A 17,175-nucleotide genomic window follows, 5' to 3' on the forward strand; every position below is an offset into this window, starting at 1 on the left:
ATACGGGCGGATATATGGTAGGCCCTCTGTGACAGTGGAGTGGCGAGGAGTGCTCTAATAGGTGGTAGAAGGTTCAGTAGAATTGGACCACCCAGCAGGGTCGATCAGGCATACGAACGGCTCGATCGGCACACATATTGTGGCCGACAAACTGGTAAGAAATCTATACAAAAATTCTTCACTAGAACTGTAAAAACTCTCGTATGTATATTTTAATTAATTTAATTTTATTATTTATTTATTATAGATATGGATGTTGGATCATCCACCAGACCAGCTGCAGTTATGGCGGCCACACACCAATCTGAAAGGATTGGTAACTATTTAGATTCTACATCATGACAGATTGCGGTAAGAACTTCAAACTTTATTTATTAATTAAATTGTTATAAAATTTGATTTTTATATTAGAACTAATGTATTTCTGAACTATGCAGATGCGTTATGCGGCATATGTTGCTGAGAGGTACGGCGATGATCTGTCTTCTCAGCCCCTTTTGACCTTGAGGGATGGCTCAACACCACGAGGGGGTGAGTAGGAGTCAGGTCATAGTTTCAATCCTCCAACGACTTGATACTTTTTGGCATTCTCACAGGCCTCAACATCTCAGATCTGAGCTCGTCGTCCCAACCATTATATCAGATAATTATATTATTAAATTTTTTTACTTGTTTTAAGTTTTCATATTTAGAAGCTTCATATATTTAGGTTTGAGTCCGAAAAAAAAATCTAAGGGCTAAAAATTCTATCTAACCATTCAATCGATGAGCCTAGGGGTGTCTATAGCTCCATATCATCGAATGAAACATGTAGGAATAATTTATTCAAGAATTGAAGGAGTATATCGAAAGATACACCTCCGTATCGAAACTTACTAATATTATTTTATTTATTTCATTACATGATCTTGAGACATCCGGCTCTCATCCACTAGCTGTTGGAAAGGAGTAGAAGGAGGAGGTGGACGACGATGAGGATCGAATCTGATTTTTTTTTTGATATTGCTTGTAAAAAAAATTATATAATTTATATTTTAATATAATATAATTGATTTTTAATTTTTGATTGTCATATTAATTTTAAATTTTAATTATAACAGATATTAGGAATCATAATTCATTATGATTAATTAAAATAATTTTTAAAAAATAATATTATTATTTTTTAAAAAAATAAAATTAATTATTAGTGACGGTATTAGCGATGAAAAATATCGTCGTAAATATTTATTAGTGACAACATTGGCGATGATAATGCTGTCACTAATATATTTTAAATTTTTTATTTAATTTAAAAATTAAAAAAAATAGAGATGATATTAACAACAGTATTATTGATCGTTAATAATTATTAGCGATGGCATTAACCATAAAAATATCGTCGCTAATATTTTTTAAATTTTTTTTAAAAATTTAATTTAAAAATTAAAAAATAATTAATGATGAAAAAATTTCATTGCTAAAGCCGTCACTAATAGCTTTATTAGCGACGCCTAGGATTTTCATTGCTAATAAAGATATTTAGTGATAAGATTTTTTTAGATTGGCTGTTACGACAGAATTAGCGATGGTGAGATTATTAGCGACGGATATGGACTATTAGCAATGGCAGCTAACTATCGCTAATAGTCTGAATTCTTATAGTGAATATCATAATTTGATGGATGACGTACAATCCATATTATGGCTAGTTCAAATCTTCTTACACAGTCAACAATTCATTCAATAATTTATATTATATTTCTTGTTTAATTTTAAAATATTAATAATTATATTTTCAATAATCAAAATAGTCAACATGTGATACACATATAATAAAAAATCTTATATCCATCATAAAGCCAAAAGTTATCATGCATAATATAAAAACTTACATATAGATGATCATATAAAAGGATCTTTATCTCTCTTTCTTTTTATTAAATGGATCTTTATTTCTTTCAGTCTCAAACTCAAGTACAGTAATCGATCAACCTCGAGATTCTCGAACTCAAGGTCAAGGTATTCCACTCAACGCCTTGTGTAGATAATTGCACCATTAAATAATTAGGGTTAGACATAAAAATTATATATGACCATTGATGGTGAAAATTATAAAAAAATACTGGAATACTATAGGTCTAGGACTCTTTCTAGGGTCAACCAATTGATCTGGATTTATCTAGATAATTGAATTCTCCATTGATCTATAAAATTTCTAGAGAATGAAGTATGTGAAGAGAGAAAATTGTAGAGCGAGAAATTAAGAAAAGCAAGTGAAAAGAGAGAAGGGAGAGAGAGAAACTCTCTCATTTTTTATTTTTTTCTTTATTTTTTTTTTCTTTTCTTTTTCTCTTCTCCCTATTTTTTCATTTTCATTTTTCTTCTTTGTGGCAAATGAGGAGAAGAGAAAATCTAGGACCAACCACCTTCATGGCCATGACCCTCGATGGCAGCAATCCCCGACAACTCTGGCAAGGGTGGCTTCAACCCTTGGCCATCGGAGCAAGACCACGTCAAGCGATAGTGGCCACTCCGGTTGAAGAAAAGAAAAAGAAGAAATAGGAGAGGTTTGGTCCCCTATAAAATTTGGTGGTCGGTCGCTTAATCTAGCAATCAAGAACTTCGTAGGGTTCGGAATAAGAAAGAGGAAGGAGAATAGAAGATCTGTTAGGACCGTAGCTCCAACCACTCTTCTAAAAAGCAATTGTCGCATAGAAGCTACGGTTTATTAGACTTTATCCACAGGAATAGCATCCCGCATCTATATGTATTGTGGGCAGGCCTGAGGGGCTTCACACTTGAGCCGACCTGCATCAAGTTAGATCAACTTCAAGCAGCAGGTTGGGCTGTCATGCACTGCTAAGGAGTCCTCAAGAGAGGCTTCGCTCTGATACCATATGTTAGGATCATAGCCCTGATCACTCTTCTAAAAGGCAATTACTTCATAGAAGACAGATTTTATTTGCCCTTATCTATGGGAATAGAACTTCACATCTATACGTATTGCGGGCGGATTTGCATCAAGTTAGATTGATTTCAAGCGGTAGGTTGGACCATCATGCACCACTAGCGAGTCCTCAAAAGACACTGTCCCCTATAAGGCTAACAAGATCAATACCTCAAGTCTGGTGATGAATTGATGGTAGCTCATCAGAAACCTTTGATAGAAAGAATCCAATGAAACTTGTGATTTTGCTGGCGATTTGATAGAAATTTTGGACGATACATAATATAAAAACATACATATAGATGATCATGTAAAAGGATCTTTATCTCTCTTTTTTTTTATTAAATAGATCTTTATCTCTTTCAGTCTCAGACTCAAGTACAGTAATCGATCAACCCCGAGATTCTCGAACTCAAGGTCAAGGTATTTCACTCAACGCCTTGTGTAGATAATTGCACTTTTAAATAATCAGGGTTAGACATAAAAATTATATATGACCATTGATGGTGAAAATTATAAAAAATACTGGAATACTATAGATCTAGGACTCCTTCTAGGGTCAACCAATTGATCTGGATTTACCTAGATAATTGAATTTTCCATTGATCTATAAAATTTCTAAAGAATGAAGTATGTGAAGAGAGAAAATTGTAGAGTGAGAAATTAAGAAAAGCAAGTGAAAAGAGGGAAGGGAGAGAGAGAAACTCTCTCATTTTTTATTTTTTTCTTTATTTTCTTATTTTCTTTTCTTTTTCCCTTCTCTCTATTTTCTCGTTTTCATTTTTCTTCTTTGTGGCAAATGAGGAGAAGAGAAAATCTAGGACCAACCACCTTCATGGCCACGACCCTCGATGGCAGCAACCCCCGACAACTCTGGCAAGGGTGGCTTCAACCCTTGGCCATCGGAGCAAGACCACATCAAGTGATAGTGGCCACTCCAGTTGAAGAAAAGAAAAAGAAGAAATAGGAGAGGTTTGGTCTCCAATAAAATTTGGTGGTCGGTCGCTTAATCTAGCTATCAAGGACTTCGTAGGATTCGGAATAAGAAAGAGGAAGGAGAATAGAAGATTTGTTAGGATCGTATCTCCAACCACTCTTTTAAAAAGCAATTGTCCCATAGAAGCTACGGTTTATTAGACTTTATCCACAGGAATAGCATCCCGCATCTATATGTATTGTGGGCAGGCCTGAGGGGCTTCACACTTGAGCCGACCTGCATCAAGTTAGATCAACTTCGAGCAGCAGGTTGGGCTGTCATGCACTGCTAAAGAGTCCTCAAGAGAGGCCTCGCTCTGATACCATATGTTAGGATCATAGCCTTGACCACTCTTCTAAAAGGCAATTGCTCCATAGAAGACAGATTTTATTCGCCCTTATCTATGGGAACAGAACTTCACATCTATACGTATTGCGGGTGGATCTGCATCAAGTTAGATTGATTTCAAGCGGTAGGTTGGACCATCATGCACCACTAGTGAGTCCTCAAAAGACACTGTCCCCTATAAGGCTAACAAGATCAAGACCTCAAGTTTGGTGATGAATTGATGGTAGCTCATCAGAAACCTTTGATAGAAAGAATCCAATGAATCTTGTGATTTTGCTGGCGATTTGATAGAAATTTTGGACGATGCATAGAGGAAAAGAACTGATGGATTTATAGACAGGGATCCTAAGGTCCTCATCGGAGTTTGATATGCCCTAGACTCTCTTTCCTGGTTGGAATCAAAGAGGAGATGGACTCCTTTGGAAGTTCTCTTACTCCTATGCTAAGCGCGTGAGGTTCATTTTTTTCTTTTTTGGTTCTGCTTTAACATTCGTGTGGGGATAATAAAAGGGATCGGGTTCTTACAAGTTTATGCATGCGTGCAAGCACAAGTAATAGATATTTGTGCATATGAACATGTGCTTGTACAATTAAGGTGGAATGCTTCCGGGAGCATTTAGCTCCATATGCTTCCTAATCAAACTTAATGAATTGAACCTCCCAATATGAAAACCAACATTATTGGTCACGATCTACCATACTAGTTTTGCTACAAAACAAAAATCATCAGTTATCCATCATAAATGCAGTCTGTGAATTTAGAAAAGGTGACAACGATAAGAATTAAATTAGAGAGATAAGGCATTGGATTTTCCCATTGTAGATGCGTTGTATATTTTTTTAAAAGGAGGTTACGGTAAGAATTGAAGGGCAAAGATATGGCACTGGGTTGTTTCCATGTAGATAACATTTATCAACTTAGAAAAGGTTATTGTTGAAAAAATTGAACGGAAAAAGAATATGGCCCTAGATTTTTCCCATGGTAGATGCAATGTGTCCATCTAGATAATGCGATAATGGGATGAACTGAATGGGACAGATACCGCTTTGGATTTTCCCACTACAGATGCCATGTATCCAGTTAGAAAGAGTGACCATGGATCGAAAGATATGGTACTAGATTTTGCCATTGTAGATGCCATGTATCAGGAATCATTTTGAGCTATAAATTGGATAGCCATTCTTCCTGGATTTGACGAGACCAAAAAGCAAGTGGTTGTAGCAAATATGGAGTCATACCATGTTTTCTATCTCCATTTGTCTCCAGTTGGGAGGGGAAAATTGCTGCAAGTGCTCTTGATCTTAGTGGTTGCCATGATAATGCAGCAAGAGTGTATCAATATTTTTCTTCCTAAGGCTCAAAGTTTGATCCCAACTTACCCATCATCCATTAAGCACTAGGTAAGTTTGTGAGATGATACTTTGATGCATCTAGATCTAGATTTTTTTTAAAAAAAAAAATCTACTTATTAGAATCTAACAATGGTTCCCTAGAGTTTCGCTATGGCAGAATCTCTTATCTTACATATGAAGAGGTTATTTTCATATTTTGAATTTACAACATTTAGATCACAGCAGAGCAACCTTATTATTCTGCTAGTGCCTTTTTATTATTAGAATATATATATATAATATAATTCTTCTACCATAATTTTTAAAACATAATAAATAGTGGAGAAACTCAGTGCCATATATAAATTTTGTTGCTAAAAGGGCTAGTATTACTGTACTCGGATGGCTTATGATGATATCTTAATATAATTAAATCCAGTTGTTGGAACACATAAATTAGCATCACTTGTTAATATTTTTATACCGTTTTATTTTGTTTTGCTCTTTTCAAGATATATGATTGGATTCATGCCTTCCTCAGTTGAATTAGGGACTTGGCTATTGCCAAGAGGTGTGCCAGTTGGCCAAGTCTGGTTGGCATAATTTACCAAGTTTATTGAGTTTTAAACTAAAAGTCAATAAACTTAGTAAAAGTGATGAATAAACTTTTTAATTAGTCTATGCATGTACCATACTACTACAATATTTGACATTCAAGATTATTGATTATTGAATTCTCAAAAAAGAAAAAAAAATCTGATTCCTTTCCTTTTTCCCTGATGCTCAGTCTGGATGATGGATGCCAGAAGCTCAAGAGCTGTGCTTCAATTGGTCCCTGAGATTCGATCTCATGTGAAACTTGGGCATCCTCCGCAGCCAAATTGGGTCACAAGCAATTGTCTCCAGCTAGGAAGAGGATTGTGTCCTACGGTGGAGTCTCAACCATGCCTTATGTGAAGCAACAAGGTCCCAGCCAACTCCAGCTGAAGCAGTACCCATTAAGATACCGTAGACCACCTTAATTTAGATGTGGTTTCCCATTAGACTAGAGAGTAATGAAGAGATTTCTCCCCATTCTGCAACATGGATGAGTTACAGTTAATGCACTTATTGTCTTTTATCTTTTTCTTCTCCAATGGATTCTATCAGTACTTGGAACATCCAAATTGTATTACTCTATCGAGTATTACTGATTAATTGCATTTGGGCAAGGAAATAAGCTGACGAACTAAATAAAATTTATATGGGCTTTTGCAAATTAGTCCCTAAAAACTTCTATATTGGAAAATTAATCCATGTCTTTTTCATTTTAGTTTTATTCCCTAAAATTTTGTAATTTATTGCTTAAACATCTCTCAAGCTGACATAATTAGATCTGAATAGCATATTTTACTTTTAATCTCTCAATGATATAAATTTCATACTTTCTAGATATTTTTGTATTCACTCCTCAAAGTTAATCAACCATTTAACCTATGCCTCTCTACTGTCGGTCCCCAGCAGCCCAGTCCGGAGTGAGAAGAGAGCGAAGCAAGTGAGAAGAGGCCAAGTCCCAAGACTCATTCGTTGTTAAGATAAGAGCATTTTCGTCCTTCTGCAGTTTTAGTCGACCTTAACCAGGGTTGCATCCACTAACTAGCGACCTCTTAACTTAAGGTTTTTTTCTTTCACTAGACCAATTATTGCTTGTATATCTTAATAACATGTTTAATTTCGTGGCAGCATCAAATTATTCCCCAAAAACCTTTTAATCTTCAAATGCTAGGAGATTTTCCTGCATAAGCAATCATCAAAAGCTGCTACTTATAGCATGCATGATCATGTCCATTTCTTCAAGCCTGTGGGCAAGCAACAGTGGATTTGGCTGTGAAATTTAGACCTGCTACCTATTCGATCCAAAGGGTTATTTGATTTTATATGGAAATAAAGTTTCTGCACCAGTCTCACGAGAATGGTGAACCACCTTTGATAATTGGAAAGATGAGCAAAGAGCCTGCCAAGCATCCATTGTTTCCTCACCGACATCGAGGGTGGTAGAGTATAGCATCTGAATATGGATTGATCTAATTCACTTGATGAGGAACATAAAATGGATGTAGGAGGTGGAGGTTCGCAACATCATGCTTTAATTCTACATTCATGAACATATGTATCAATGGATCTAATATCCACCTCCAGTGTGTCTAGTGCATGTTTTGTTGGGAAAGTTGAATTTTGGAATAAGAATAGGAATGATTGACTCTCATTCCAGTCATTTGATTGGAGAGAATTAGAATAGAGGGAGTGTGTATGCTTTAATGCCTCAAAATCTAATCTCCATTCTCCTTCGGTATTTAAATCCCATTCCAATTCCGATTTGAATTCTGGTCACCAACCAAATGTGCGCTAAATATCTAATTTGATAAGGTGAGTTTGGTAAGGATAGGATTAGAAAATGTATGGTATCAGATTTTCGGTACCAGATGCCATGTATTTAGAACTATTTTGCGCTACAAATTGGACAGCCATTCTTCATGTTTTTTTACAAGATAAAAATGCTATGGGAGGTGGAGTTAGGAATTATACCATGCCTTCTATCCTGGTTCTGAGGGGAAAATTGCTGCAACCATCCTTTATTCTAGTGTTTACAATGACCATGGTGGGAGGGGGAGCTCGTCAACATAATATATTTCTTCATAAGGCTCCAAGATTGATACAAACCTACCCGTTATGGGTTAGAAATCAGGTATGTATTGAACCTAATTGAATTACATTTTTTAACAAAGATTAATATTTAACTGGTTATAATACCTGATTAATCCAATATTTCGTTTTTACTTTTTCATGTTTCACTAATTCTGTTTAACCAAGATAATATTATTATTCATGGTAGTTCTCATCCATTTTGTTTGTTCTTTTACCAGATGGCAGAATGAGAATATCATATTATGATTAAGTCCTGTTTACTAGATTGCTCTTGCAGAATTTCTTTATATTTTATTCTTGAGAATACATGGGCCTTCCTGCCGGGGGTGTGCATGGTCAGATCTGGTTGGTTTGGAGCTAAATAGGAAATCAAAACCGGTTCAAACCGGTTTTCTAACACTGAAATTAAAAAGACCATATATATATATATATATAAGAATTTTTTACATACATATCCTCCTAAATATTAAAATTTACATGAATATCTTTTTAAAATTGATATTTATATGTATATTCTTATAAAATATTTATTTCGTGTGTCTATCCTTTTATTTACTTTTTTTTTTTGCACATATATCCATGTTATTTAATGCCATTACAAAATTAATGGTTTAAAATTAGAAGGATTGAAATACCCTTAATAGATACACATGCAAAAAAAAAAAAAAAAAAAAAAAAGCATTTATAAGGGTGTATATGCAAAATGCAGTTTTTATAGGTATTCATATAGTTTCATATATTAAAGAGGATATAAATACAAAAAAGTCTTTAAATTTTTTATGTGAACACCCTCCTAAATATTAGATTTGCAAGAATATTCTTTCAAAATTAATATTTACATATATATTCTAACAAAATATTATTTTTATATAAATACCTATGACATAATAGTTCAACTGATGTCATTAGTCAAAATTATATTTATTTAAATTAAAAATTAATTTAAATTATGAAATTATTTTTTTACTTCAAAAGTAGGTAATAGATTAATGGGTCTTATTAGAAACTTATCTGACTAATTGAACTTCTTCTCTTTGCAATAATAATTTTTTATTATTTAATTATCGAATCGATCTTCTTTCTAAGCAATATTTTCATAAAAATTATTGATGAGCAAACATTAGGTGAGTCTGAGTGTTAAAACAAGTTGAAATAGATAAAAATTGAATTATTTCTTTTTGAATGTAGACCCTCGTAAATATGTTAAATTGCATTAATATTATCACAAAGTTGCTATTTGCATATATATCCTTATAAATAATTTTTTTTGCATGTGCCACTATTAAGGATATTTCGTTATTTCAATTTTAAACTGCTGATTTCTTAATAGCATTATATGGCATGGATACATATGAATAAAGAGAAAAAAAAAATTAAGGACATACATACAAAATAAGTATTTTATAAAGATATATATAAATATTAATTTTAGAAGGTTATTTACATAAATTTTAATATTTAGAAGGGTATGTACATAAAAATCTCGAAAAATAAATCAACTGAATATTTGAATGATAAAACACTTGAAGATGGTCAAAAAATAACTTGCATGATAAAAACATTTGCATAAATATTATGGTTGAGTGAGAAAAGAATGAATTTGAATTTAAAGAATGAATTGAATTAGTATAAAAATATATAAATAATCCTGAAGAATCAAACAAGGAGCTGTTTGGTCTGTGCTTGACGACACAATCCCCCATGATCAACAGTTTTAGGCATGAACCATGATTCTTGAGAGTTCTTCCTCTGTTTTTATGTTTGATTAGCTTCATACTTTTTGACATAACTTTTCCTCCCTTTTTTTTTCTTTTTTTTTTTTCCCCTTTTTTTTTTTGCTTCTCTTCCACTGCCTCTCTCTAAGCAAAAGCAAGATAAGAAAAATAAATTTACTAGAAATTGTAACATACTTATAAATTATCCACTCAAATGACATATTATGGATATAAATAGACTAAAATATTTGTGGGTTCACATTCATCATCCTAATATCTACTTTCTTATCCATTTTTAATAAAGTAATTTTTTGCATGGTTAACCCCCCTGTACTAATCGACTCTGCTTATGAAGTAAGAGTGGATCACTTCTTATTGGCTATTATTATGATGGGTTTCTCCAAACCCATCATCCTCCGCATTCCAGCGAAGACAATGTATGAATACAATTACTGACGCAAACCACCAGCTGGCACATTCCATTTGATGGTTCGCAAGCAACTCAATAAAAAGTTAAGTAAATTGCAAAATTCTTTTGAAGATTTATATTTATTATACTTACATCTAATAATTTATAAAATCTACACTTTCATTCAATTAATTAATTAATAATATTTATGAAATCATTTATTTACAATGAAAAATTAATATCAGAGAAAAATGCGTGCACTTTCTTATATCCTTGAATGATTATTCTATCACTTAAGATTATTTTGATCATTTCTAAGATTTTTTCTGATATACTTTGGCTTTTCTACATATATACCATTCCAAAAATTAGAATTTATGTGAATACTTTTCTAAAATTAATATTTGCGTACATATCATTATAAAACATTTAATTTACATGTATGCCTTTATTTTTTTCCTTGGTTTTTGTTTTTGTTTTTATTTTTTTCCACATGAACCTATGCCATGTGACACCATTAAAAATTAATGGTTTAAAATTGAAATAAATGAAATACCTTCGATAGATAGACATGCAAAAGAAATATTTATGGATTTTATATGTAAATAATAACTTTATGAGGGTATTCATGTAATTTAACATATTTGGAGGGCATACATACAAAAAAAAATATTCTATTTTTAACTATTTTAACTTATTTTAATACTTAGACTAGTTTAGTATTTTCTCAATAATATTTTCTATGAAAATATTATTTAGAAGATAGAACGATTCGATGATTAGATAACAAAATGTTTTGTTATTGGGAAGAGAGGAAGTTCAAATGGTCGGATAAGTTTCCAATGAATCTGTTAATTTATTATCTATTTTTAAAATAAAAAAATAATTTTATAATTTTAATTAATTTTTAATCTAAAAATATGATTTTAGCTAATAATATCAATAGAACTGCCATGTCGAAGGTATTGATATAAAAATAATTTTTTTATAAAAATATGCATGCAAATATCAATTTTAGAAGTGTATTCACATAAAGCCAACATTCATATAAAAATCTAAAGATTTTTTGTACATATGTACCCTCTTAAATATATGAAATTACATGAATATTCATAAAATTTTTATTTACGTATATATGCCTTTATAAATATTTTTTTTTTGCATATGATCCATTAAGGAAATTTTAGTTATTTCAATTTAAAACTATTCATTTCTTATCGGTGTTAGATGACATGGTTACATGTGCCAAAAAAAGAAAATAGAAGGATACACGTACAAAACAAATATTTTATGAGTATATATATATATATATATATATATATATATATATATATATATATATATATATATTGAAAATGTATTAATGTAAATTTTAATGTTTAGGAGTGCATGTTTGAAAAAAATTGTATATAACAATCGCCAGAAACTGATCCAAAAATTTGGTTTATCGGATTGATATTCGATGGATTAGGCCAAATTTAAATATAAAAATATTATTATATATATATAAAAAATAGAAAACAAATTAAAATTAAAATTTATAGATATAGATGTAAATGGATTGGACCAGATAGGTTTGAATATATATATATATATATATATATATATATATATATATATATATATATATATATATATATATATAAACTGATCCAAATGATTTTGATTTAAAACTTTTTCAGACCGAAACCAATTGAATGTTCAAAAAACAATATAAACTGAACCAAAGAGACCGTTTTGGATTGGATTCGCAGTCGTTCAAACAGAGAGATCAAAGAATGGGATTATTTTTTATTTGCGCCCCCCCCCCCCCACCCCCCCAAGTTCACTGCCAAGAACGTTACTGTAGATGTGGTTTGGTATTTGTCTTGACAAGTGATACACGAAACCATTTTCCTGATTCTTTAGTATGTATATAAGTTGCTGTTAATGTTCTCTGTCTTCTACACTCTCAAAGTCACCAAATTGTAATATATGCAGACTACCTTATGTTATAGTGGTATCTTGTATTTGAAAGATAGAGGATACACTATTAAGAGGACCTCCTCTTCTCTGCCTTCGGCCAAGAGGCTGAGGCCCAATTGAAGAAGCCCCACACTGCTAGGTGGCCCATCTGATGGTTCAGGGTTAGAGCCATCAAATCAAGAGGACCTCCTCTTCTCTGCCTTCGGCCAAGAGGCTGAGGCCCAATTGAAGAAGCCCCACACTGCTAGGTGGCCCATCTGATGGTTCAGGGTTAGAGCCATCAAATCAAGGTGTTTGAGGAATTGGTGCATGTGTATTTTGGATCTTTTGGCATTTGGGGACTAACTATCTCTTGTTTTAGGTCATTGGAGTGTAGGCGAGATTGGGAGATCTTTCTTTTCCTTTGTTCTCTTGCATTATTAGTGAGCTAAATCTCATCGTTTTTGCCCGTGAGCATTGGCCATAAGCTGAATCACATAAATTGTTCTATGTTTTGTTTGTTTGCTCTACCAAACCTAGATCTAGCTTCTAGGTTTTGGATTTCTAGTGTAGACTTAGGCTAGACCTATTGATAAATCCATTTAGCCTTTGCATGCACCAACTATAATCATCCTGTAAAGCTTAGTCATTGAGCTATTGCTCAAAATTAAGCACAATCTTTTCCTTTCTAAGAACAAGAATCCACAATAATCTGTGAGTACAAGCAAGCTCTATATGAAGATATGCATCTAGATTTCTTATACAATCTACTATTCTCAAAAGAAATTGCCCAACATATGCCCCCCAAAAGACCCTCCAATGCTTTCGCGGGAGTAGTTCCCAGTGGCTGGTCAGATTTTGTTGAAGCAACGGAGAACAGGCCATTGGTTAAGGTGTAATAGCCTGGGTTTGATGAAGCTTGCTTTGAAATTAACTTCAAGCTTTGGATCGCAAAAAAATTAACTTCAAGCTGGACTTCCAAATCAAGATTGATTTGTTTTGACATTATTTCAAACTTGAGCCTATTTGATCATCTTGATGATCCCAAATAGATCTAAAATCAACTTGACATTGAACCAAGTCTGGTTCAAACCCAAATGAATGCTTGATTCTTGATTTCAAGTTCTAGTTCAACATATGATTCAGGTCTAAATTAAAATTTAATTGATCCAAAGGATAAAAGAATATACGAATTAAAATTTTAATCCGATAATTTATTGTATATAAAATATATATAACATATAATATTATATAGGAGTAATTATAGATTATCCATATGTGCTATGGTCAAATTTCACAAAATCCACATATGGTTTAAAAGGCAACATTTAACCAACCTAAGCTAAGCTCCGTTGTGCACCATGCCACTCTGTTACCCACCTGTACAGTGACAGAGTGCGACTTCATCTGAAAATAGAGGTCCAGGATTCATTTTCACTTGATTTGAATCATTTCCCTCCCCAAATCTCCAAATTGTAACTTCTTTCACCAAATCCAAGTCTCCTGTCACCAACCCAAAGCAGAAAAGTAAGAACATACTGATTTGGTAAGCTACCTAGCAATTGTTGTTTTCACTTAAAACTTGCTGATAGAATATGATGTATTTTTGATATAATCCTTGGACTGAGGTAATACAGGTGCTATGAACTATGTCTTCCAATTTATCATTTGCAAGCAACACCAATAATAGGTTGATTTCGTCCGATCAAATATAAAGAGATCATGGATGATAGAAAATTTTTGGAAGACGGTTTTGTGATTGCTTCAGATATAGAACAAGTTCTTAAATTTTTGGATTTTCATTAATTTTCTAGTTAGATGTGAGAGCTAATTTGAGTATTTGAAACAATTGCTTTATAGGTTAATGAGCAATGCAAGTACTTTAAGCGGAGTGATTCTTCTATTTGCAGATATGAGACTGAGTTAGCCACAAAAACTACGGAGAAATTTATAAGGCTTCAGCAAGAGGCATGTCTTTTTTAAAGAGAAGAAACAAATTACTCATACTAAGGAGAAGATAATTATGGAAAAGTAAACAATAGCTCGAGGGACCGAGAAGGTATATAAATATGCATTGCTTAGGTCTTGGCTGTTATTTGTTATCCTTGGTGGCAGTTTGTTGCTTGAAGGATTTTCCCAGCAATTAAAACTTGTTGATTTTCCTTGCAGGATGGCATTCATCCTGAGGTTCTGCAAAATAGCTCTTGCAGTTGATATTCAACTGGCATTCATGCAGTTGGAATGATGAAGAAAAATAGTTTTGTAGCCCATGCTAAAGTTAAAGTGACTTTCTGTGAACTAGACATGTGATTGTTATGAGTAGTAGGTAATATATTTGATTGTTATAAGATGTAAAACTTTATTCTTGAAGAAACGAGCAATATGAAGCATTCCTACTGCAGAAATTTGCATTTGGAATCTTGGATTCAATCAAGACAAGACATGTTATGGTGGATGTGGTCGAAGTAACGTGAATTATTGTTCTCAATGCTAGCTAGCTGTTTTTGCTTCGTTCTGCTAGCTGATTTGGCCCATGTTTCTGCTAGCTGTTTTAGTCCATGGACAGTGGTCAATAGCATAACAATGATGGTGCATAATAGGAGCAAAAATGTTTGGATGATAGTCTAGCAACAACAGTTCTTTTGAAGCATAAAAATTTGACATCAGTCAATAGCAAAAAATCAAAAGATGCATCATTGATACGAATATCTTATAGCTATTGGGTAATAAATCTATAGACCATCTAAAACCAATTTGCAGTTCGAGAAGCTAAGTAGAACAATATAACAAATCCGAATTACTTTTATCAAACCCCTGTTGGGATATATAGACAATTCAAATACACAGCAATTGGGTTTAAGTACATACATGGTATCAAGTCTGCTGCCTGTTTGAGTCGAGGACGTGAAATATTTTTCCAAACATATCTAAACAATCTGTAAAGTCATAGCATTTTACAGAATCTATGGTTGAAACAAACATCGCTTCTTTGATAAAGTGCACATACGAAAGTTATATGCGACATAAATAAACATAGTCTCACACTAACATTTCAGCAAATACCTTGTACTCGTTAGATGAGCTAGTCTTACAATCATTTCTACCAAACAAGATAAAATTTCCAAAAAATATTTCAGCAAATGTCTTATGCTCGTATACATGAGATATTCTAGTAAATATTTCAATCATAGACCTATGAAACTCCGATGATATTTGCCTCCACATCACTAACAATGACGATGCCATGAACTATGCAATTATCTCAAAGCCTTGATGCCGGTGGTAAAATGATGGTGTCGGAGAGGAAGAGACGAAGATGATGATATTGGCAGGGCAAGTTGAGAAGAGGAGGATGAACGAAGGAGAGAAAAGAAGATGACATGCAATGATGGAAGCATGGGGCCGGTTGGTGGAACACGGCATGGAGGGAGATGGAGAGGGTGGTGGTAGGGGGATAGATGGAGACCCAAGAAGAAAAGGGGAAGGAGAAGAAGATGATGGCGATGGAAGCACGATGGAGCATGGGGGCCAATCCAAAGATGGTGAAGAAGATGACATCCTTACATTTGATTTTTCACTACAATCGCATAAAATCAAGTTATTATTGGGGTTGCTTGCAGATGATAAGCTTGAAGACATGGTTTACAGCATCCATATCGCCTCAGTCCATGGATAGTTTTAGAAATTCAGTATAATCTATTAACAAGTTTCAAATGGAAATAAGAATCACGATGTGGTTAGAGGTGAAAGTGGTATGGGCAACCTTCTATATAAGCTGTTAATTTATTTTATTATTTATTTAATATTATTTTTAATTTTATAGTCATAAAATTTTATTATTTAATTTATATCCATAATTATATTTATATTTTCAATATTTAGATTATAACTGTATCTATTTAAATAAATATGCATAGAAATTTTTACATTCAAATAATATCCATATCTTTATTTATATTCATCAGATAAAATAAATATAGATATAGATATGCTGGTATCCAATCCGATTTCAATCCTATAGTTGATTTTTTTTGCTCTTTCACTTCAGATTGGTGAAAGGAGGCTTTTTTTTTAAAAAAAATTTTAAAGACCTAGATTTGGCAAATGAAGCTTTGATTTGAAAATTTGGAGAGGAAATAATTTAAAATCGGGCAAAAAATAAAATTTTGACCTCTATTTCCAAATGAATCCACTATCATTGCATAGGTGGGTACTAACGAAGTTGAATTCATATGGGTTAAATGCTACTTTTTAAATCATAGATAGGCAGATTGGTAATCTATAATTATCTCTTTTAAATATATCAAAATTTCATACGATCTAGTTTCATCGAGCTAGGTCAATTTTTAGCTCAGTTTGAAATTAATTTCTAGTCTACTTTACTATTTCAAGCTTGGTTTGTATAGCTTCCAGCTCAGCTTGATTCATGCTTTTCTCAATCCATCTTTGGAACTGCTCGATTCATTTGTCACCCCTAGCCACAACAGATACTCCAATTATATTAGACTCCATGTGAACCTAGCTTGGTTTGATCTGTCTTTTGCGAGGATCAGACCTAATACAATGCGAATATTTCCATTGAGGTGCATTGTGAAACTCGGCTCACCTGGGCTGATTTTGAATTGAAGTCGGCAATCCCTTTGCCAACTTCTCAAAATCTCCCCTATTCCAATCTCAATTTTTTAAAAAAATTTTGAATTGAAGTCGGCAATCCCTTTGCCGACTTCAATTCAATTTTTTTTAAAAAAATTGAGATTGGAATAGGGGAGATTTTGATCCTTTGCCCAATCCTCATCGTCAGATGATAAGGCCACCAAACGATGGTCGATGTAGGATC

The 17,175-nt window shown here is 33.0% G+C and overlaps 1 long non-coding RNA gene across 1 annotated transcript; it reads right to left on the bottom strand.

Moving 5' to 3' along the window:
- Positions 1-13,525: 13,525 nt before the first annotated feature.
- LOC140853304 (uncharacterized) lies at positions 13,526-16,063 on the bottom strand. Its single transcript, XR_012136315.1, has 2 exons — positions 15,532-16,063; positions 13,526-13,841 (listed from the first exon to the last, which is right to left on the bottom strand). It is a non-coding gene; the product is annotated as an uncharacterized lncRNA (long non-coding RNA).
- Positions 16,064-17,175: the final 1,112 nt, after the last annotated feature.

Source organism: Elaeis guineensis, chromosome 13, assembly GCF_000442705.2.
Source record: "Elaeis guineensis isolate ETL-2024a chromosome 13, EG11, whole genome shotgun sequence".
Taxonomy (NCBI): domain Eukaryota; kingdom Viridiplantae; phylum Streptophyta; class Magnoliopsida; order Arecales; family Arecaceae; genus Elaeis; species Elaeis guineensis.